The 24224-nt window shown below is 43.5% G+C and overlaps 1 pseudogene across 1 annotated transcript; it reads right to left on the reverse strand.

Moving 5' to 3' along the window:
* Nucleotides 1–1373: 1373 nt before the first annotated feature.
* On the reverse strand, nucleotides 1374–22226 carry LOC308652252 (speedy protein E4A-like; annotated as a pseudogene). Its single transcript has 5 exons — nucleotides 22211–22226; nucleotides 21472–21760; nucleotides 3083–3141; nucleotides 2409–2494; nucleotides 1374–1657 (listed from the first exon to the last, which is right to left on the reverse strand). The product of its transcript is annotated as a speedy protein E4A-like (transcript).
* Nucleotides 22227–24224: the final 1998 nt, after the last annotated feature.

The following is a 24224-nucleotide window of genomic DNA, read 5'->3' on the forward strand; positions in this document are numbered from 1 at the left end:
GAGGTATAAAAGTAATAAGATAAAATAGATAAAAAGAATAAAAACCTCAGAGAAATATATATATGAACACAAACATGTTATAACACTCATTAAAAAACTAATAAGGAAAAACAATTTTCCAAACAATATCTATCTTGGAACTATTTAAAATAAACAGTGTTCAAAATAAATAACATTTATCATATGTACTAAAACTGTGACAATCATATAAATCAATCATCTCCATGCTTGGTATCCTTAAGGGATATGTGACCCAAGATGAATTAAAAGGAGAGGTAAAAAGAGAATTTACAGGGGGAGAGAGAGAGATTCATGGCTAAAGGATATTAACTTTAGACCAAGATCAACCATTCATCAAAGCTGACATGTGGGCCCAATTGCTGTGGGTTAAGGATTTTTACACATCCTGAGTGATAAACTGTTCTCTCTCAGGTCTGGCTGAGCAGCCTCAGAGCACCCAGCACACCTCTAGGGGTCATCTGTGTGGTTGGGGTTTGAGACCATGAAGCTGACTTGGAGATTCAGGTTGTTTCACCATCTGCAGAGGGTGGCTGTGGGTGGAGGTGGACAGGACAGGATCAAGAAGTTAGGTCCTTGAGCATCCTAAGTAGAAAATCACTGACTCTGTCTGTCATCAAGCCAGGGATACAGAATTTTGTCCCTCCCCTCAGGCCTCCATGGTACCAGGACTTCTAGGCAATGAGGGTGCGATCTCGGCGCCACACCCAGAGCTCCGGATTATAAGCTTGAATCTGGAAAGGAAAAGAGCCCCCACCAAAGCTGATGACTTTACAGGATATTGAGGGTTTTGAAGATATGGTTAATTTATTTTTCCACTTCTTAAGATTACTTCACCTTGATTTGGACTTTCTAGTCACCGTGATTCAACAGTCTGCAAATATCTAAAACTACAATGATGAGAGGCTTGATTCTAATAACTAAGTTCTGTCACTACAAAGGAGGTGACATAGCAAGGTGTAATTATTAGATTTATTTAGCCTGCTGACAAATGAAGTAGCTATATATGGATATCACAACATTATTTCAGTTATTACTAACACGGATGACACTTAGCAGGATCATATTATATAAAATGTGGGACATATTTTCAGATTTCTTTTCAATAAAAATCGAATATATTTTCCTGTATCAGATAACTAAATTAAGCATTTATAAAGATGCTTTGACAGATAGAATCCTTTTGGTGTCTCTTCCCATCAAATTTGAAAAGTTGATTTTATCAAGAGACAAGCTTTATCATTGTCCCTGATTTAAGTAGAATACTGGTTTAACATTAGGAATATTTCTGCTTGGATCCATCAAGAATACTTAGTAACATGGATGAATGCAAAACTGAGGACTGCACAGGAAGTCCTTCCCTCCCTCCTGAGCTTTCTCCTCCCCAGAGCCCACCTGCAGCCACCCACCTTCCTGTCTCTCCAGTCAGCCCATCCCTCTCCCCCCACAAGCACACACAGCACCACTCACCTCCTCACACTCCTCCTTGGAAACCCGAGTGTTCCAGCCCATGGAGCAGATGAACTGATAGCGCAGTTTGTGGAACAGGGGACGCTGGGCGTAGCTCTTCCCATAGAGGAAACGAAAGATCTCTTGTTTAGGAGCCTGGTTGTCCTCTTCCATGTCATTAGCCAGGTAGCTGGGGAAAGAAACCAGGTTGCTCTTTAGAGGCACAACCAAGAAGGACCTGCCCTTGGAGTCAGCTTCCCAAATGGACTCCCAGAGGACCATCTTCAGACAGGACTGCACCAGCCCTATTAAGTGTTATGGAGGACCACACCTTGGTCCAGAGGACTCTGCCAGACACACACCTTCTGAAGGACTCCAGCCTTTTTCTAGAAAGCATTGAGCAACACAGTTGTGGGAGAGGCCTAAGGGGTGGTTGGACCCATCTTGGAAGAATTTTCAGGGGGTGTGTAGAAAGAGCCACAAATGTGAGAAGACTCCTGTATGAAGAACCAGAGGGGACCACCCTATACTGGACCTGTGTCAGGCTGGGAATTGGGCATCTGTCTTGGAAATCCAGAGGCAGAAAACAGAGCAATGTTGGTATAGATACAGGAAGGAAGAGCAGTCAGATGTGGCTGCACCTCCAGTCTCTGCCAGGGATAGGAGGTGCCCATGCTTTCCTCCACTCCTCTCAGGTGGGCTTTGTGTTTCCTTGGTTTCCTTGAATCTTTAACAACTGGCCTTTAGGGAGCATGTGTGTTTGCTTTGACTAGGGAAGTGTGGAAAAGAAAAACAAACTATACTACAGTGCTGTGATTCTCGTGTACACGGAGCAAACAGGACAAAGAGGCTAAAAGTCAAAGAAAGGTTAGTGCCCCTCTGCTCCCCTCCTACCCTCCCAGGTAGTGAGTCCTGATTGATGAAGGAGACCAAATACTCACAGGGCCAGAAAGAAGTGGATTCTCTGGTACTGCCAGGAGAAGAGGCCAGCTCGGCTAAAATAAGCTATGACCATAGACAGGAGGTACTGATGGAGAGAGAGGAAGAACACAGAGAGAGGTCACATCCTGGAAGAGGAGGAAAGAGGGGACAGAGGAATGGGAGTCTGGGGTGAAGAGTGCCCCTAAGAGAAGGTCGCCAAGTAAGGAGACCTGCTGGTTTGGGGAAGGACCTGTGACAGTCTGAGCAGTCGGGGGAAGAGGAGGCTTAGTGTGTACTGTAGGATCAGCTCTGAGGGGACCTTTTGAGGAAAGGCATGTAGGTGAGCTGGGTGAGGAGGGTCTTGGGTAAGCTGGAGAATGGGGGGTCCCAAGGAGAGCAAAGAGGAGAGGAGCCCAGAACCTCAGGTGACAACAAGCAAAAGGGGGTAGCCATGCAAGACTGTGGACTTGGGCTTGAAGCCCAAAGCACCCCAAGAAAAAGCAAGGTCCACCCATCCTCTCTGCAGGAAACTGCTAGGTCCTGAAGGGAGATGTGACAAGCCACAAAGGAGCCAGGACTTGGCACATTTTGTTGGCTCTACGTGGAGACAGAGGGAAGGACCATGGGGCTAGAAATCCCTCCTCATCCAGGCTGTGCTGGATCAGTAACACTTCCCAGTGGAGAACAACCTCACCTTGTCAGACACCCTCAGGTTCTTGTCCCAGGCCAGGAATCTTTTGACAACAGGATCCTCTGTGAGCAGAACACTGGTGTTAGTTGGGAACCAGGAGAGGCTTCAATGGGAGATAGAGAGCAGAGAGGAGAACAGGACCTCCCTTGGAGAAGGTGTGGGATTGTTGCCCAATAGAGGTGGATAGGAAGAGATCAGGAACATTCCTGGGAAAGTTGCTTGGACCTGAGACTCCCCACCAGGGAAACAACTGAGTGAGGGTTTGTGTAACAGAAAGGTATCTGTATGAGTAAGAGCTTCTAGTAAACTGTAGGGGCCCATCATCCCCCCTTATAACCTTAGAACCAGAGTTATTAGGTCATTTCTCATTTGATAGTTACAACAGTGTGAACATGGTCCTGTTAACCACCTCTCAGGGAGGATGAAATGTATTACAGCCACAATGTCTGCAATCAGTGAGGACAATTGGAACCAAGCTCTGTGATCCTAAGCAGGGTCATTTTTCAGGTGTAATGTAATCATCCATCATCTAAGAGTTTCACAGGGTACATGGGTCCTGAGTCCTCCAGGAATGGGGATCTCAGGGATAGCAGGGCTCTTTGGAAAAGTGCAGAGGCTATAAGTTCCCTCTTTGTGTAAAGAGCAGGATTGGAGGGCGCTACCTGGGTGTCTCCCTACCTAGAAGCCTGTTGAAAACCTCATGGTGCTCTGGTTGCACCAAGTCCATGCGCCGTTTTTTGAGTTTTATTTTGTGGTCACACAGTGACTCCACATCCCAGGGGTGATTTAGCTCACTTTCCAGATCCTCCAGCTCATCCTCAGATTCAGTGGAGGACTCTCTCTTTCTCTTTATGCCAGTGGTCTCAGGCAGGAGACCAGATTCTATCCGGAGTATAGAATCAAAAATCCCTGGGAGATCATCCTCCGAGTCTCCCTCAGATTCTGAGGTCCACTCTCTCTTCCTCGAGGACCGACATGGGAGGCAGGGTTTTACCCACAGAGCTGAGTAAAGGAAGCAGAGTCAAGCTCCTGAATTTGGAATTCATCCTTTCATCATCTGATCCCAGTTCACCTCCCACACCCCAGACCTTCAACTGTTACCTTCTTCTGAGCTATTGTTCAACCTCTCCCCTTTGCTGATAAACATGTGCCCCTGATTCTCCTTACCAGTGTCCCTTCTTCCTGTTCCTCAAAACTCTTCCTCATTATGGACACTTTCTTCCATGGGTGGAGTGACCCTTTTTACATCTCCTCTACCTACTTCCTATGCTTATATCTCATCTTCTAACCCAACTCCTTTCTCTACAGATTTTCCATCCATGTGGACTTCCTTGTCCCATGGCAAGGAACTTCAAACTTCAAAAGTGGGCTCCTTAGTCTACCTTTCCTGGCTTCTCTACCCCTTCCTTCCTCCTTACCAGTCATCATGTCAAATCAGTTCTCACTCTAGCTCCCTCACCTGATGGACCTGGGACCTCATCATCTACCACCACTTCCAGGTGGGATTCTGAGGTGCTCCGCTGGGAAGGCGATTGCCCAGACTGGGAGATTTGTTGATCCGCCATAAGTTCTCCCATACTCTGTCTTCCTTCTACAAAACCTAGGTTCTTACTAAGGCAAAGCCTTCTTCCAGAATTTGGTTGAATAAGACTCTGTTTGCTCTTCTCCAAGCAGGAGAAATCAGGTGAGGAACAGTTCTGAGGACAAACTGTTGCCCACTGCACTGCCAGTGGTTCACAGAGTCTGTCCCTTCCAATCAGGAAGGTTGGAAGCCTCTGATGTCATCACTCATTCCAACCTGGCCACTAGTTTGAAGGAAAACACCTGCAACTGTCAGACTGGTATGTGCACCTGTCCTAGAGTTCTAGAGGAGATGGTCTCTGTTGTGACTGATCCAAACTCTGTCCACTTTGCCAAACTAACCTATGGGTCTCTGACCCCTTTTTCACTTCTGTCTAGACCCGGGTTCTTCTCTCCATTGTCAACACAACACATGTTAGATACCCAACCTCTGGGCATTTCCATTTCAGAGCTCAGTGCAGTGGGAGATTAAGGAGTATGGCAAGGAAGAAGGGGGAGGGCAGAAATGACATGACCTCCCAAGAAGGAGCTCAGTATGTACAAAAGAACCCACGCACACTGAATTATCACTTGAAAAAGTTAAATGGAAACACTCAGTTTAGCAAATCTAATTGGCTACATGCCACTGGCCACTGTTTTCTGAAATCTGCCCTGGGAATACACACATTGCATTTAGGTATCCTTGACTCAAAGAGTCCTTATGAAGACATAAAATCATAGAAAATTCTATGCATGTTCACAGTCTTTGCAGAGTGTCAACACTTTCTGGGAGTCCATGGATCATCTCAAATGAGGCCCTCACAACTGAGCAATATCCTGTCTCTAAAAAAAATATAAAAAAGGGATGGGAATGTGGCTCAGTGGCCAAGTGCCCCTGGATTCCATCCCTGGCCCCCCCCCCCAAAAAAAAAGTACTGGGTAAGTAATATTTCCATGGCAGGGCACACGGTATCAGACTACATGGATGGATGTGGTTATCTACAAAATGATGACAGTTTTATTCAAGTCTGTGTTAATATTTTATTTATTTATTTATTTAATATTTATTTTTTAGTTGTAGTTGGACACAACACCCTTATTTCACTTGTTTATTTTTGTATGTGGTGCTGAAGATCCAACCCAGGGCCCCGCACGTGCGAGGCAAGTGCTCTACCGCTGAGCCACAACCCCAGCCCCTGTGTTAATGTTTTAGATCATGGTAAATTCAAGGGAAATTCAAGTACTGACATGATTGTATTTATAAAGGCATGGGCTAGCATATAGGGGGAAATCCCAAACTCTCCACCAAGTATGCTCCACCCCTCTCTGTGCTCTAGCAGTCTATATTTCCCAGCTATAGAGTCAATAACATCTTTCTTAGCTTTAGTGCAGAGTGTTTCTAATATGAGATGCACAGAAAGCCCTCTTTTCTCTCTGGTGTAACCACTACCCAGCTTGGAGATGGCGGCCATTTCACCAGCCTGTGTGCCTCCAGGACCCAATGACAGGCTGCCTGCACATCCACTGAGGACATACAGTGTGCAGGACAATACCTTTCTCATTTGAAGTCACTGAGATGTTTCCATGGCATAACCTAATGTATTGGTCAGTCTTTTGTGGCAAAATACTGAAATAATCCACTTAGAATGGAAAAGAAAACCAGGCTCTGCAAAATGAGGGTTTCCAGCTGTATGCTCTCATCTGTGAGGGAGTGGACAGGGGTCGAATTGGGAAAAAACTACAGAGCAGGTGAATTTGGGGGCACCAGCAGGAGACCCATGCTTTATCTCCAGTTGTCACTTATTGCTATACGACTGGGACAACTTTCTGAGTACAGTTTCCTTGTCTAACAAAAGAGGGGACTAAGTGTGAAATCAAGCTCCATCTCTCTCCCAGAATCCCCTCCAGACAAGGTTTACCAGTTAGGATGACAAAGGAGTGAGATTTACAAGGACCAGGTCCATGATCACAGAGCAAGAAAAGAGGGTGAATTTGTGACTGACAGACAATGAATGCACAATGGCTGTATATTTACATCTATACATCAGCACATCCAGCATTTCATTCCTTCTTTAACTGATAATATTCCTTCATAAGGATAAAACCCATTTTGTTTGCCCATTCATCTACTGATAGACATTGGAGTGGTTTTCCCTCTTTGGCTATGGTGAATCACGCAGCTGTGAGCATGTGTGTATGGATCCTTGTTGGGGTACTTGATTTCAGTTCTTTGGGAATATACACTGAATGGAATTGCTGGTTCATACCGGGGAGTCTGTGTTTACTTGGTCAAGGAGCCAACAAACTGTTTTCCACCATTTTCCACTCCCACCAGTGATGTGAAGGGAGTTACAGATTCTCCACATCTTTGCTGGGCTATGTGGGCTCGATTTTTGTCCTATCTTTAGAGCATGTCCCTATCAGTGTGTTTGTTCATCTTATTCTACATTTTAATACTTAAAAAAATTCTTTTGTTAGTGAAGATGGACAAATGCCTTTGTTATGTTATTTTATTTTTTTTTAATGTGGTGTTGAGGATCTGTGCCTCACACATGCTAGGCAAGCAAGTGCTCTGCCACTGAGCTACAGCCCCAGCCCTACATTTTAATTTTCTTCTAAAAACCCTTCTGGATTAGAGGCAGTTATTCTATACATGGTTTATCATTTTGGTATTTTTGTGAGAATGTATTTTAATCTTAAAATATATAGTAGAATTATCCTGTGTGCATGAATATCTTTGCACTTAGAATTTGCCACTCTTGTCTACCAATTTGGCCAGGTGATTGTTCAGGAATTTGGAGAGTTGTTTTTCTGAGAATTCTTTAAAGTCCTGAGATCTTCAGGTCTTAGACCATGGAGGAAATAAGTCACATTGTTAGTTTCAGGGCACATCAATTTCCTTATGACAAACCCACATTGTCGTAGAAACCTTATAGAGTGAGTAAATAGGTTTTATCTTTTCTTTCTATTCTGGCAACAGTTAAAAGTGTAGTGTTGAGGATGACTAAAGACTTTCACTGCTTAAGTGCCCAAGGTCAAAGTAGAACAGAGATTTGGAGTGCTGTATTTCAATGTCTCTTATGGCTTGAATATGAGATGTCCCCCAAAAGCTCATTAACAATGAGCTCAGGTGAACAATGTTCACAGGTAGATTGTGAGAGCTGCAATCTAATCAGTGAATTAATAATTTGAAAGGACTACTGTACTCAGTGTTAGGTGTAGGCAGATGAGGTGTGGCTAGAGAAAATAGGTCACTGGGGTCACCTGCCTTTGGGTTTGATATTTTTTTCCCTGTCGCCTTAGCCCACTCTCCCTGCTTCCTGGCTGCCATGTACTGAGCACCAGGCCCTACTGCCATGGTGCCTCACGTGGGCCCAGAGTCATGGGCTCAGGAGACCATGGACTAAGTCCTCTGAAATCGTGAACCCCAAATAAAGTTTTCCTCGACTAAATTGTGCTTGTCGGGGATTTGTGTAACAGCAATGAAAAGCTGACCAACAGTACAATAAAAGTGTATCCTTGTTCTGTCATTTAAAAGGATTAGTGCTATGTAGCAACTTACTTTTAAACTGTGGGTTTAAAAGCAGGCATTACTTCAAACCTGCAGGAGAAACACCTAAATAACCTACAGCAAGATTGCACACTGTAACCAGGCATGCTGGTGTGCATCTATAATCCCAGTTATTGGGGAGCTGAAGCAGTAGGTTCTCAAGTTTGAGGCCAGCCTCAGCAATTTAGTGAGACCCTGTCTCAAAATTAAAACTTTAAAAATGGGATGGGAATAGTAAATCAGAGATTTTTTTCACCTCAGTGATAAAACAGGGGTTCAATCTCCAATATTTAAAGAAGAAAATAAAAAATATAGTTCACACTGTAAAAGGGTAACCCCAGACAGGTGGGGGAACCCATCTTAGACAGAGTTATGTGGTGAAGGCGATCCCCCACTCACTGTCTTGACAGGGTCACAGTGAGAAAAAGTGTTGGCAAAGCCGCTCTCCCACTGTCTTGACAGGTTCACAGTGAGGTTGAATGCTGGCAAAGCCACGCTGGTTGGTGGGAAACGGAAACCATGAGACCCTTTTTTATGTAATTGGGACTTTTCATTTTCATGCTTATGTTTCTGACAGGAGGCATGAGTATGTTAAATGCCAAAAAAATTAAATTTCAGATGGCTAGAACATAACATGTAGTTCATGCCTTGAAGGCTGTTCTACTACTCCTCAGCATATCAAGGACAAAGTAGAAGGCTGTTCTTCTATCTCAGTACATTGTGGACAAACCTGATAACGGACAACAATCATCCTTTGAAAGGTCATGAGAATTTTAGGCACCACATTGATTATATCAACTAGAACCCAAGCCTATATTTCCAGCCTCTTAGAAAACCTAATCAGTATGCTTATTTCACAAAGTTCACCACATGCAGTTTCATTTTTGATTAAGGAAAGTTATATTATACACTTAGGAAAGCTAAAACATATAAAGATATATTCTTCTCTTTTTATAAACCCTTTCTTACTTTACATAGGGATATATGATGAGCATAGTTAATATTGGTGGAAAGTGGATTGATTTTTAGAACTTACTTTCTATTGAGAAAGATTATAAAGATATGAGAACTAGTGCACCTTGACTGAGAAACAAAGAAACTCTTTGAGAAAGCAGCTCAACCAGTCTTATGAGAATAAATTTAGGAATTAATTAAAATAGCTTTATAAGACACAGTTTTAGAATAATGTTAGAAATATTATTTTATTTAGATTCTTAAGTTTAGAAATTCTTAAGTTTTTAGTTGTATAGGTTTCTGATATGTTTTAAGAATGATTCATAAACTTTAGGCTATTTTAAATATAAGATTTAAAGGGACTTTTTTAGATGGGAATTTTAGATTAGAAATAAAGTGCAAGTGTACTTTAGGTTAATGATTGGTTAGGAGACTTAGAGTCTGGTTACGTAGTTTGGCATTAGTTAATAAGAAAATAACAGGGGCTGGGGATGTGGCTCAAGCAGTAGCGCGCTCGCCTGGCGTGCCTGCGATCCGGGTTCGATCCTCAGCACCACATACCAACAAAGATGTTGTGTCCCCCGAGAACTAAAAAAATAAATATTAAAAAAAAATTCCCTCTCTCTCTCTCTCTCTCTCTCTCTCTCTCTCTCCCCCCCCTCTCTCACTCTCTCTTAAAAAAAAAAAGAAAATAACATATCTTGGGAAAAATAGTAAATCTTGGGAAAATCTGAAAAATGTAAATTAGTGACGTATTTTATTAATGATTCTGTACTTTTAATAATTACATAACTGAAGGTCATATCCTGGAAAAATGTAAATGAATGTTACATTGTTTGTACCCCCAATCATGGTCAAGGAAATGTCATGTCTTGGCAAAGTTTTAAATTATATAATCAATGACATATTCTGAATCTATAATGATGAGAAAAATTGTAATAAAAGATGACCCAGAGAAAGCTGCATTAGCTCTCTCTCTGGAGATTGCTCCAACGGAACGACTCCTGTCTCACCTTTTCGACGACGCCACTCATCCTTCAGGACTCCCTGGACCCCGCTAGGGCAGGACCCCGGCAGTTATGATCCCTGGGAAATTCCACCTCAGACTGCTAGAGGGAAAAATCTCATGAAGATTCTTCTTGAAGCCCATTCAATCAGCATTTAACCTGAAGAGCCATTTGGGAAGGCACCTAAGACCAATTCCTCCTCACCTATGCCTCTCTAACAAGGATTCTGAGCAGAACAAATGAGTGTCATCACGTGGACAGGAGGGGCTCCTTTCAGGGGCGCTGTCTCCAATGAACAAGAGAGAAAGGGGGCCCTGGAGGTGATTAATGTGTGCCAAGCTCGGTTCTGTGAGCTTCATCAACAATGGCACCTTTAAACCTCACAGAAATCCTAGGGCAGCAGTTTTTCCATGAATCAGGGGAACAAGGCTCATATTTTTTTTTAAATATTTATTTTTTAGGTGTAGATGGACACAACACAATGCTTTATTTTTTTATGTGGTGCTGAGGATCGAACCCAGGTCCCGCACGTGCTAGGCGAGTGCTCTGCCGCTGAGCCACAATCCCAGCCCCGAACAAGGCTCATATTAAATTCCTTGTCCAGGAAGTCTGACCCCAAAGCTCATGCTTTTCTTATTTAGAGTTCCCATAAGGCACTGTGGTTTCTATCAAAAATATTTCTCTACCTGCTCTCTTGGCCAGGGTATGAGGCAGCAGGAAACTTGATTCAAACTCTCTGACTGAACTGGACAGGAGTGGATTGGTGCCTGTGAGTCATCATTTCACACACACATGGATTGGGACTGTAAATCAGTGGTAGAGCACTTGCTTAGTGTGGGCAAGGCCCTGGGTTCCATCCCCAGCATTACAAAAAAAGAAACACACACACACACACACACACACACACACACACACACACACATACATGAACATCTCAATGAAAACCAATAATTACCTGATAATCTTTCTTCAAGAAGCAAAAGTAGGGGCAGGGTAAGGGACAGGAGCTTGCCGGGCATTGCTAAGGGGCCATGATCCTCCTGCGGGGACAAGCTGCAGCAGCACCACATGCTTATGAGCCCAGTCCACACCCCTGCCCAGAGCCTCCTAGGGGCTAATAAGCCTATATTCCTCCATTGGCCTTCTGATTACTGGTGCATTTCCTAAAGCACAGGACCTTCATTCTTTTTTTTTTTCTTTTTTTTTTATCACTCAAATGGAGAAAAGGCAAAACAGTTACAGAGGCTGGTAGAAATATACAAGTCTGTGGCTATTTTAATTAAAGTTAAAATAGCCAACGGTGAGAATGGCCTTAGGCCTGAGCCTAAGCAACTCCATTTTAAAAACTCCAGTTTGAAACCTGCAGTCTCACCATGCATGCCTAATAAAGCCCTCCAGTGTGGCCCTCAGACACAAGCAAGTCACTTCCCCTCACCCTGATAAACTCAGAGTGAAGCCTCTGGCAGGCTGTCCTCACCTGATAATAGGGAAAGGTAAAAATATCAGGGTGGAGACCACCAGGTGAGATGCTTTAACCCCAGGGTAAAATGATGTTACTGAGAAATCCAGTGGCAGCTGATAAGGATCGAAAGGGGGGTCAAAAGCTCCCAAATTTAGTATAAATAATAGAGCAAATGAACATTCAGCCAGCCAATACTGATGCACACAAGCTGGAGTGCCTGATAATGACCTGGACTGACAGCCCATCACTTGTCGTCAGTTGCTGACCCTCTGCATCTTCCTCACCACTCTCAAACTCTACAGCCACATCTTTGACTCTGGTGAGAGCTGCAACTTCTTCCTAGGACCACCTCCTCAGCGGCTGTCAGCTCCACCCCAGGAAAAGCCTGATCACCTGACCTGATCACCGCTGTCTGAGCGAGTGTGCATCTGCTGGACTTAAAGCCTTTTGATCTGACACTTGAACTTAGCATGCAGAGGGATGTCTGTCATTAGCCTGTCATGATTAAGTGTGCTGCAGTGCTTAGAATTAATTAATCCACAGAATTGTTTGCTGTGAATTGTTATGTCTATTGCAGTGTCGAGAATTAAGGATTGTCATTTTCTTGATTAAGAACTTATAGAGTGAAATTGTATTGAGTGATTTGAGTGAATAAAGCATTGAAAAGTGCAGAAGCGTGTGGACATTCTTTATTTCTCCCCTTCGACTGCATAATCACACCTTTTGCCCATTGCAACACCAATGTTTTTGTTAGTGTTGGGGATCAAATCCAGGGCCTTGCACAAGGCAACTTCAATTTTATGTGGGAAATTTACTTATGTAGATGTCACATCCTCCATAGGTGCTAGACCAATTACACAGTATACTCATCCTTCTTTCTTTCTTTTTTTTAAAATTTTAGGTGTATATGGACTCAATGTCTTTGTTTTTAAGTGGTACTAGGGTCACACCCAGTGCCTCACACTTGCGAGGCAAGTGCTCTGCCATTGAGCTACAACTCCAGCCCTCATCCTTCTTTCTCACAGCAAAATCGATACCATTCATTGGAGACTTTATTTATGCCTCACCACACTCAAGTCTACTTATGGGACAGAGGCAGTTGTACTTTGCTTGTTCACTGGTACCTTTGCTTATATTCCATTTGTAAGTGACAATTCATAGGATGTTACCCTTTAAAATTTACCTTTTCCAAGTAGCTTTCCTGGATAAGACCATAACTTTGCTATCACATGATTCAATTATCTAGTTTTTAAAGTCTGAATTCCCTATTTATTTTCTAATGTTTCACTTAGGTATGCCGCTGCTCTACATAGGAATTCAGTTCCATTTTGACAGCAACTCAATAAAAGAATCTTCAGAGAAATAAGCCCTACCTCAAGCTAATAAGGGATATATTAAGAGGAAGCAAAGGTGGCTTTTTTGCTATTTGTGTTCTCTTTATATTGTTGAATTACAGACGTGTTGAACTGGGTTCTTATAAAAAGAAATCTAAAGATTAAAGAAATGTTTACTGGAAAAAAAAAGAAAAGAAATGAAAATAACTGAAACAGGGCTTCATAAGGGAAGTCACACAGGCAAGGCCTTTGTTTCTAACACAGGAGGACTTGGCCGAGTCCTGCACTCCAGCTCGGGCACCCTCCTTTAATTAGATGTCATTCTGGCTCACCATGAAATGGTTTTGACTTCTTAGACAATTTTATTTTTACATGGGAATAATGACTACAGGTGGCTTGACATGCTGAGGTTCCAGTTCTTGTTCCGTGCATGGTGCTCTGTGGTGAGTGACCCCAGCTTGTCTGATTTACATGTGCAAAGACAGGTATGAGCCCCACTCAGCCCACCCGCTCCTCAGTCTGGGCAGCAAAGTCTGCTGGACCTACTGCCGCTGGATTCCCACCTTTCCTTCACACTCAGAAGGAAGAGGAGACAGACCACAGCCACTAAACCAAGACTAGGATGCTGGGAAGACAGACTGCTACACAAAGCAAAAACCATGAAGCAAGAGGGGAAAATAAAATGAGGGTTAAACTATGCAATTATACTGCCAATTTATAAAGACATTATGACCCACACTAAATGAACATACAACGCATCTGGCTCCCTTCCTCCAGACATTTTAATGCAGGAAACAAAAATACTACATTCTCCTTGTGGTAAGCACTGTTAGTGTTCAACACTTTTATATTGATGATGCATCACATAAAAACTAAGTCATAAACATTTAAAATTTTTTTTCAGTTTTAGATGGACACAATACCTCTGTTTATTTACTTGTTTCTATGTGGTGCTGAGGATTGAACTCAGTGCCCCCTACATGCTAGGCACCCACTCTATCACTAAGCCCCAGCCCCAGCCCCAAAGTCATATACTTTCGATTCACATATTTTTACATAAATCAAAACAATATCACAAATCAATAAAATGACAAAATCTGGAATCCAGAATTATATTTTTTCCACAAAATACATAAAGTTTGACAGATTGTTGAGTGAAATGTTTGCTGTCCTATAGAGCTTTTGCTGCCCAATGAAAAACAAACCTCAACATGGGATGTTCAAAAGGTCAATTTGTAAGAGAGACAATTCATTCTGTATTTAATGAAATATTTATTTCGGATGGTAACACCAGATAAGTCATGTAAGAGCTCAGTAAAAACAAAAAACAAAACCACAATATAAGGAATGGAGCCTGGGCGGAGGGCGGCAGGGCTGGTTCCCTAGGCAGCCGGCATGACTCAGGATGCTGAGTTGAGCAGGAGGATCTGGGACCTGGAGGGAGGCGCGGCCTGGGCCCTTGGAGCACACCTGTTTGGCGAGGGGAGGTCTGAGGCCTGGGAGCAGCAGTGGCATCTGTTAGCGTCCACCCTCGGCCCCCTCGGGAGCAATAACGGCCCCAGGAACCGCTAGTTCTCCTCTGGACTCGTAACGGCCCTCGGAATCATCTGCACCCAGATCCGTCCAGAGCAGCAACGACCGACCGGCGGCAGAAACCTTCGCCCCTGTCATCCCTGACCCCTGAAGGGCCATAGCTGCGCAATCCCAGCGGGTGCAGGTAGTGGGTGCAGGAACCGCGTGGCGGGACGTTATGGCGTGAAGCAGGACAGGGTTTACTGGCTTCAGGATGGGGTCGGGTTGCTGGCAGGACGAGCTGCGCTGCCTTAGGTGCTCCGTGGGTACATCTGTAAGGCCACCGTGTGCTGGGGAGGAGGGGACACTGTCCTCCTGTCCTCCGTGAGACTTCTGCCTCTCTCCTCCGTTCTTGCTCCTTCTCCCTTCTTCCTCCGGAGCTCCAGTGTCCCCCAGTGTGCGACAGCCTCCATCTGCACCTCAGTTCTTTGACTGACTCCCGCTGAGGCCTGTCCTTGCAGAGTCATGCAGCTTAGTGAAGGAAAAGTCTCTTTCTGCCTCCTTTGAGGGAGGAAGACGTTGGGTCTGAGATGGGAGTGGTTCTCCAAGGTCTCCGGTTGGTTTGTGGGCACTTTCGGGCCAGCATGCCTTCCCCTGTATTACATTTAAGTCACAGTAAGTTTCTTAATAAAATACCCCTTTCTGGCTGGGACTGTGGCTCAGTGGCAGAGCTGCTTGCCTCCTAAGTATGAGGCACTGGGTTCGATCCTCAGCACCACATAAAAATAAATAAACAAAATAAAGGCATTTTGTCTATCTACAACTAAAAGAAATATTTTTAAAAATACTCCTTTCACCAGAGCCAAAGTTTCTATAATTAGAAAACAGATGAGTGCTGTAGAGCAGAATTCCTTTTTTAGCTGACATTTAAATGATGGCAGATGTTTTCATTTGGATTTGAAGTTCATTCACCATGAGACTCACACCCACTTGTTTACCGATACAGACATGTGGGTGGGGAAGACCTAATGGGACAGCCTCCCAGGAGGTGTCCTGGGAGGTTTCTGGGTAGGTTTTTATGCAGTAGATCCCTGCCACGGCAGGCCAGATGACTCATAACCACACTGCTTGCATTTTCAATCCCCAGGTCTGCACCTGCTTCCACATCTTCCATGTTTTCCAAGAGCAGCAGAGAAAGAGTAAATCCCTGGTGAGTTTTTCTATTCATGTGTTTATTCTCTACTTTTGCTTACAGTATTCCTTAGGAGGCAAATAAATAGTCTAAAATATGTTCAAAACAGTATAGTGATCAACAACCAATGACTTTGTCCTGTTCATGTGTGTAGACAGCATGATCCTTAAAGCATCCCTAAAACCAGAGTACATGTGTGTCTCCTATTTTTTGGCATTCAGAGCAAGTAATTATTAATATTATACATTCCTTGACTTGACCGTAAGTGAGAATGTTCCTTTCTTTTGGATTTTAAATATTTCTTTGATGTGATTAGGAATCGCCTTCCTAAATAACAACCAACAAGCCACTGCCACTGATAACCTTACTTGTCTGTCCTCTGGGTAGACAGCATAATGCCCAGGAAGGACTCAGCACCCATGATCTTTGTGGTGACTAAAATATTGATTTTGTTGCTCTGTGCAAGGATAAGGCCTGGATCTGCTGGAGGAATGGCCTCTCTTAAGTGAGTCTAAGAAGTTCTTTCTGCAGGTTGGTCTGGCTTGCACAGCAGACAGTGCAGTAGAAATCCCTGGCAGAGGGGTCCTCATTTCCCATTCCCATTTTATCTTGCCTCCCACGGTCTCCATTCTGTGCCTACCACTTCCCTCATCCTGTTCTAGTGAAGATTGCCCGTGACCTAATGTACACTGGGTATTTCTAACATGCACACCCTAATTGCCCATCATTGTCTTAGACACTCTGCAGTCTCCCCTGTAATTTTCTGTCCCACATTTGTCTTGTTGCCCTCTTTGTGAATCTGAGGAGTTCTGCCGTTAGCTCACGACCCACCTTACTCCTGTCTGATCTCACTGTCCTGTGCTTTTAACCCCAAGTCTATGTCAATCCCCCACGGGGATCAGATGCCTCTGTCCAGCCAGGTACTGAGCCTCTCCCTGGGGTATGTCCAGAGGACACCTCAAGCTAATAAATACAATAGATCCCAAATCATTTTTGTTGGTCTGTCTATGCCTTCTGCTCTTGCCCCTATTTGTTCATTGAGGCAGCCTATGAGCCTGTCCAGAAAAGTGGGATCCTTCTAAGCTCTTCCATTTGCTGTTGTCACAGGCAGTTGCTAAAGTTTGCTGGTGTTCTATTCAAAGTTATCCTTTCCTCTTACTCTCTCTCCTTGTTACAATTATTATAGTTTTGGGGGTTGTTTTTGTTTCTTTGGACTCTTGCAGAAACTCCCATTCTCTACTACTTCTTTCCTTCACTGGCTCAAGTGCATTTTCTGCCTTGAGTATTTCTCCTAAAACCATAATTTGATCATGCTGCCCCCATGTGGAAAGCTCTTCAGAGGCTCCCTGAGTGACCAAGAAAACTAGGTTATAATTAAACTGGGAGTGGGAGATGGTGAAAAATCAAATTTAAGAAAAAGCCAGAATTGGGTTTTAGCCATTTTGAATTGGCGCTGTTAGCATGAAGTAAAGCAGAGATAGCAAGAGGGCAGGGCTTGTGTTGGAACTTCAGTGGACAGCCTGCACTGGAAGTCAGCATGGAAAGCTGTGTTGGGTAAGGGGGTGAGCCCAGGACTCTTTCATGTGCCAAGTGCTACAGAAGGTAGGACTGGGTGGGGCTGGTAGTGAGGCCAGAATGAGGACCAGAGGCATGAAGTTTCAGGAGCTAAGGAAATTAAAAGATCTGGGGGTTGGAGGAGGAACTGTATCAACTGTTCATAGTCAAGCCCAAGGACAGAACAGGCCATGGGATTCAGTCCTGGGACTCCTTGAGGATTTGTTTAGCTGGATCTGGAGGGGTTTAAAAGAGAGTGAAAGAATTGGATTTCATCTGGGTACAAATTTTTTAAATAAATGTTGACCCAATGGGAAAAGAAGAATTAGTCAGTAGATGTGGAGGGAGTTAAGGTCAAAAGAGGATTGTTTTGTTTTGATGGGAGGAATAAGATTGGAGATGAGCCCGCCTGGGGAGAAGGAAAATCTTTGACTTACTTGTGTTTTATTTGCTGTACTAATTTGGAAAGTGATAAGCCAGGAATAGACACCACTGATAAGTGTGGTATTCACAAAACTGCATTAAGTGCTTTCCACGGAGCCCCTGCTTCCTGCTGATGGTACAGTATGTGATTGGGACCATCATCATCTTATTGTAGAGGTGATGATACTAAAAGGAAGCAATTATAGTGCTGGTGGGAGTTTTTGTGAATTCAGAAGATGCACATTAAAAATCAGTTTCCAGGTGAGCTAGCTGTCCCTTCTCAGGATGGTGTTTCTCCTTTCCTGGAATGTGTTAATGTGGAGAAAAGAAATTCAGGGTTGCCTGCTGGAAATTGGGAACAACCAAGTCATGCTATTGCTGATACCTCTTGTAGCAGGCTGTGGACTTTCCTGAAATGAAATATATAAGTAGAACATGTGTCACCTGGCTTGCTTATTACTTTGGTGATGTGGTCAATACTGCAGAGTGATAGCAATTGGATTTCAGGCATGCTGAACTTGAGATCCGGGACATGTCAGCCTGGACTTGAGGACAGTTCTGGGATGGCATGAGTGGTCTGGGAAACCCAGAGGTTGCAGCTAGTGTCTGAAGTGTGGGCAGTATAGTGAGGCCTGTGGCCTCAATCTGTAGCACTTCACCTCAGTGCAGTTTATCGGCATCAGAATTGCTTTGCATAGTGTCCATCTGGTTTATTGTTGTTGCTGGTTGTTCTTATTAGACACTGAACCCAGAGGTGCTCTGCCACTGAGTCATACCCCTAGCCCTCTTTACTTTTTAAGACAAGGACTCAGTAGTTGCTGACGCTGTCCTTGAACTTCCAATCCTAGTGCCTCAGACTTCCAAACCACTGTGATTACAAGCTTGCGTCACCACACCCAACAACAGTGGCTGTTTTCATTGGCTTCTCTCTTCATGCAACTTTTCCCTCTCAATTGCTCCACTCCCTCAACCTCCACCCCCCTCTTTAATGTATCCATCTAGTTTTAAGCTCCAAATGTCATCCTTTCCAGCCCCTCAGCATTGTTTTTTCTCTCTCTCTAACCCATTCACATCTCATCGCTGGCTCTGTTGCCACCTCTCTTTAGCGTTGTTTTACTTCTGGATGATACGTTGCTTCACCTGCTTCTTTCCCCAACTGCTCCCACATTCCCTGGTGCTCCCATCTCCCAAGATGCCTTTCTACAGTTGTTGTGACTGCACTAGTATCTCTTTCCTCTCCGTGCCTATCTGTTTAGAGCGTTAGTTCTTCCTCTCACCTCATTCTTCTTAGAACCTGCTCCATTCCCTTCATTTTCCTTCGTGTGTTTCTATTTCCTCACAACCTTCTGTTATGTAAAACTGGAATTAGAGGTTGTGGAAAAGACTCTAATAATGACTCAACTAACAAACTCTATCTTCCCCTGTGTGTCCCCCTCCTTGGACCATTACCAGGAAGGCATCCTCCTGCGAGACACTTCTCCTTGATTTCAGATTTAGGATTTTTACACAGTTCCCTTAGAATTTTCATTCTTGGGGCTGGGGATGTGGCTCAAGTGGCAGCGCTCTCCCCTGGCATGGGTGCGGCCCGGGTTCAATCCTCAACACCACATACAAACAAAGATGTTGTGTCTGCCGAAAACTAAAATGTAAATAAAATATTTTTTAAAAAAAGAATTTTCTTTCTTCTTTGTACTCCTCCTGATTTGCCTTCCTATGTTTCCTGCTTTCAATCTCCAGCTTAAGATCTGCCACCTTCTCTGTTGTTTTCCAACATGAAAAGCACTTGAAGATTTTTTTTTCCACAAGAAATAAATTTGGTCAATTACCTGGAACCCTGTGATATAACAGTGTCATTTGACAGCAAAGAAGCAGTCTAGACTGACATGATCCCATACATCATAAAAGTGCAAAGACATTCAACTTTACTAATTTTCCCCAAGAAATATGTTATGTTCTTTCAAAGCACATACCACATGAACTTTTTTTTTGGGGGGGGGTGGTGCTGGGGATTGAACCCAAAGCCTTGTGCATGCAAGGCAAGCGCTCTACCAACTGAGCTATATCTCCAGCCCAGCACATGAACCGTTAAAACACACACTCTCTTTTTTTAAAAAAAAAATATATATATATATATTTATTTAGTTGTAGATGGACACAATATCTTTATTTATTCATTTTTATGTGGTGCTGAGGATCAAACCCAGGGCCTCACACATGCAAGGCAGGTGCTCTACCACTGAGCTGCAGCTCCAGCCCCTACACCCTCTTTAAAATGACAGATGTATGGGCTGGGGATATGGCTCAAGTGGTAGCATGCTCGCCTGGCATGCGTGCAGCCCAGGTTCGATCCTCAGCAACACATACAAACAAAGATATTGTGTCTGCCGAAAGCTAAAATAAATAAATATTTAAAAATTTTCTCTCTCTCTCTCTCTCTGCCTCTCTCTCTCTTAAAAAAAAAACTTAAAATGACAGATGTGTCAAGGGTCAAGGCACATTAAAGAATGGCAGCTCAATGTTCACAACTCAATAATGAGGACTAAACTTTAACATTTATATTGTTCAGAATTTGGGGTATTACCACTGATCTGGAAACATAGTAGATACGTAAGTATGATAGCTGAAAAGATGAAAACCTCTCTTAAAAGTGAAAATATCTATGTACCTATAAATAAACTCTTAACACCCATTAGAAAATTTATTAGGAACAGCATGTTTTCAAAATAACAACTATCTCAAGACTATTAAAAGACAGTAATAATTTTATGGCCATCTTGTTCAAAATAAACCAATGAAATTCATGATATGTAGTAAAATTATCTACGCTAGTCCTCTGGTTCAAATGTTTTGAAAGTAATTCCATTTCATTCTTAGTCACTACATGACACCTTCAAATGGTCCAATACCGTGGCACCTAAATATATATAAAAAAGGACCTTGATATCAATACCACAGGGGAAAAGCTGAATTCAGGACACTAAAATTTAGGGATGTCTGAGGAATGAATGGAACGAGAAAGAACCCTGGTTTCTCATCATTCCTTCATGGACTCGTGTACCCCCAGCTCCCATGAGCATGATACAGTAACTATGTGGCTCTGGGTGATCCTGGATTATCTGTCCAAGAGGCCCCTCTTCCTCATGACTCTCTCAGTGTCCCCTGAGATATCCTGCTGAAAATGCACCACATTCCTCACCCAATGATCTGGAAGAAAGAGGAGAGGTTGTTTGACTTCATGGATGCAATTCTCAGACATGAAGGTGAGTAAGTTCTAACTAGAGCTTAGACCAATTTAGAATCCCAATTTTATCTCAACCTTTATTCTTGACACCCTGAACCATCATTTTCAGTTCCTTTTTTTTTTAGTTGTAGATGGACACAGTATGTTTATTTTATTTTTATGTGGTGCTGAGGATCAAACCCAGTACCTCACAAATGCCAGGCGAGTGCTCTATCACTCAGCCACAACCCCAGCTCTCATTTTTGGTTCTGATCCTCAGACTTTATTGACCCCTACTCCAAAAATCATTTCATACACCCAAGGTCAGGCCCAGAATTCTGCTTCATAGCAAGGACTTGAGGTGATTCTGCTGTAGAGCAGAGCACAGCTAGAAAATAGCACTCTGGAGTTAATTCACACTGTGGTCCCTGCCAGTTATTTCATCAGAATTAACCATGACACAAACATCACTCACATATCAGCATCATGACCCAGGAGCCCAGGTGCCTGATCCCTACCCTAACCCCCAACTGTCTCCCCATATGCCTGCTCTTGTTTAGTGTAAAAAGCACTGGAAGGAACTAACTGAGGTCTCCCTGCCTATCAGCCTGGTGAAGACCTCACGGTGCTCTGGTAGCACTGAGTACACACGCTGTCTCTTCAGCTTCGTCTTCAGCCCACAGTGTCTCCACAACCCAGAGGTGCTTAGGCTCAAGGTCCAGATCCTCTAGATCCTCCTCAGAATCTGATGACCACGTCCTCTTCTTCTGGCCAGAGCACTGAAGTTGAAGCCCAAGTTCTACCCTCTGTATGGAGTCAGAAAACTTGGACAGATCCACTTCCAGCTTCTCTGGATCTGATGACTGCTTCTCTTTCCACTTCAGGATAGAGGACTGGTTCTGAAGACTGGGATCTACCCCTTCAGTGGAGTCACAAAACTGACAACTCCACTTCCACCTCCTCCTCAGAATCAGATGACGACTCCTCTTTCCTCTTTTGGACAGAGGACAGTATGAAGGCTGGGAGTCCTACCTTCCAGGTCAAGTCAAAACCCTGACAATTTCCACCTCCACTTCTGAATCTGAAGATGACACCTCTTTTCTTTTCTGGACAGAAGACAGTCTGAATCCTGGGTTCTACACTCTGGGTCAAGTCAGAAAACTCTGGCAGATCTATTCATCTTCTTTGAATCCAGGGGTCACCCATTTGCTTCTTCTGGCAGGATGGCTGAGGCGGCAGGTGAGGCTGAGTAAAGAAACCCAAGTAAAGGTGCTGTTCAGAATCCAGCCTTTCACCACTAAGCCCAGTCCACCACCAGAAAACCCAAACCAGTGAACTCTTCCTTTCTCCTCAGCCATTTTACCTTTGCTGATAACCATCTGCCCCTGATTCGCCTTTCCATGGTCCCATCTCCCCGTTTTTAAAAATTTATCCTCATTATACAAACTTTCTCTTTTGGGGGGAGTGACCCTGCTTACATCCCCTCTATCCCTTTCCTCTGTTTGGATCTTATCTCCAAACCCAGTTCCTCTCTCCGCAGATTGACCTTCCACGTGGACTTCTTTGACCCACATCCTGTCCTGTCCTCCTTCAAAACTGGGCTTCCTTAGTCCACCTTTCCTGACTTCTCTATCCTTTCTTCCATGTCAGTCACGGTCTCAAATCTGTTCTCGCTCCAGCTCCTTCATCGGATGGTCCTGTAACTTTGTCATCCACCACTACCTCCAGGCAGTACCCTGAGGTGCTAGGCTGGGAATTCTGGTCCTCAGGCTTGGCAGACAGTTGACAAGTGGTCGTGAGTTCTCCCAAACTTGTTTCTCTTCCACAAAACCTAGACTCTGATCTGTGCAAACCCTTCTGCAATCTGGTTGAACATGCGCCTCTCCAGATAGGGGAGAAATCAGCAGTGATCAGTCCTGAGGAGAAACTTGTCCCATTGTGCCAAGGGTTCCTGGAGTCTGTCCCTCCTCTCTGCACATTACCATTTGAGAGCTCAGTCTGGCCAAGAGGGAGAAGAATATCGAGGAAACTTAGGGAAAATAGAAATGATAAGTCCTGTCAAGAGGAAGATAATAAATATACACAAAAGACCAGGTACATTGAATTGTCAGCTGAAAAATGAAAACCCGTGGTTTTCAAAGCTATTCTGCTAAATGTCACTGGCCTTTACTGTCTTCAGGAATCTGTCCTGAGGACACATCCTAAGCCATCCTTGAGTTTGGGAGACATTTTGAGTATCTATAATACAAAACTGCATGTGCTCACACACTCTTCACATGGTGTCTATAATTTGGGGAGTTTATATGTCAACTAAAAGTCTGCCTCTCAATTCCAATTAATCTCACTTGCTTAGCAAATTTGGGATTCCCAGCATGGGTCGTGACACACATATTTCACTACCACTATGTACCTTAAAGAAAAATGTCACATATACAAAAAAAACAAAACAAAACAAAACAAAACAACACAACAACAACAACAGGAAAGTTCTGTAATTCCAGACATTGTTTTCTCCTGGGGAAAGTGCATGGTACCTGAAGGAACTGGTGAGTTGCTCACCAACCTCCTAACTTAGGCCTCTGCTTTCTACCTTTGTAACTGAGTCATGCTTTGTCTCTCTCTCACCAAAATTTGTGAATAAATATATATTCAAAACAAAACATGTGACCATTGTGAAGTGTGGAATTCAGCAGCATTAAGTACAACCATGTGTCTCTTGTGAGGGAGGTTTTTTTCCCAGATGTGTTTAGTTGATTTCATCATTGTGCACTCACGGCATACAGTGCGCTTACACCTATGGCTGTGACATCACTATGGAATATCATGTGATGGTGCCCTTTCATATATGTGATGTATTGGTCCATCATCGGCTAAAATTTTGTCATGTGAAGCGTGACTGTAGGTTTTCCTTGTGCAGTCACTACCACATTCCTATCTCTAGATTTTTTTTAATCACCCCTACAAGGTTTTGCAGCCTTGAAACACAAACTCCCTACTCCTGCTGACCATCATTCTACTTTCTATGAATTTAACAATTCTTGGTGCCTCGTCTGTCTTGCATAGTATGAACTCAAGAGTATTTGTCTCTATGTCTGGCTGATTTGTGCACTGATCTTAAGCTCCTATATTGGTGGAAATGTGTCAGCATTTCCTTTTTAGGGCTAATAGTTGAATTTGAGGATAGACTCCATCTTTTGTCCATTCATCCATTCATCCATTGACTGGCTTTGGATTGCTTCCAAAGTTGGGCTCTAAAGTCTTTCTTTTAATATACTATTAGACCTTATGCACAGGCATGTCTGTATGCTTTGTAGTTTGATCTCTTCCATGACTCTAATGTATCCATACCAAATATGAATGAAGTGAACTTAGTTCAT

This window comes from Spermophilus citellus (assembly GCF_964194105.1).
Source record: "Spermophilus citellus genome assembly, chromosome: 6".
NCBI classification, from domain to species: Eukaryota; Metazoa; Chordata; class Mammalia; order Rodentia; family Sciuridae; genus Spermophilus; species Spermophilus citellus.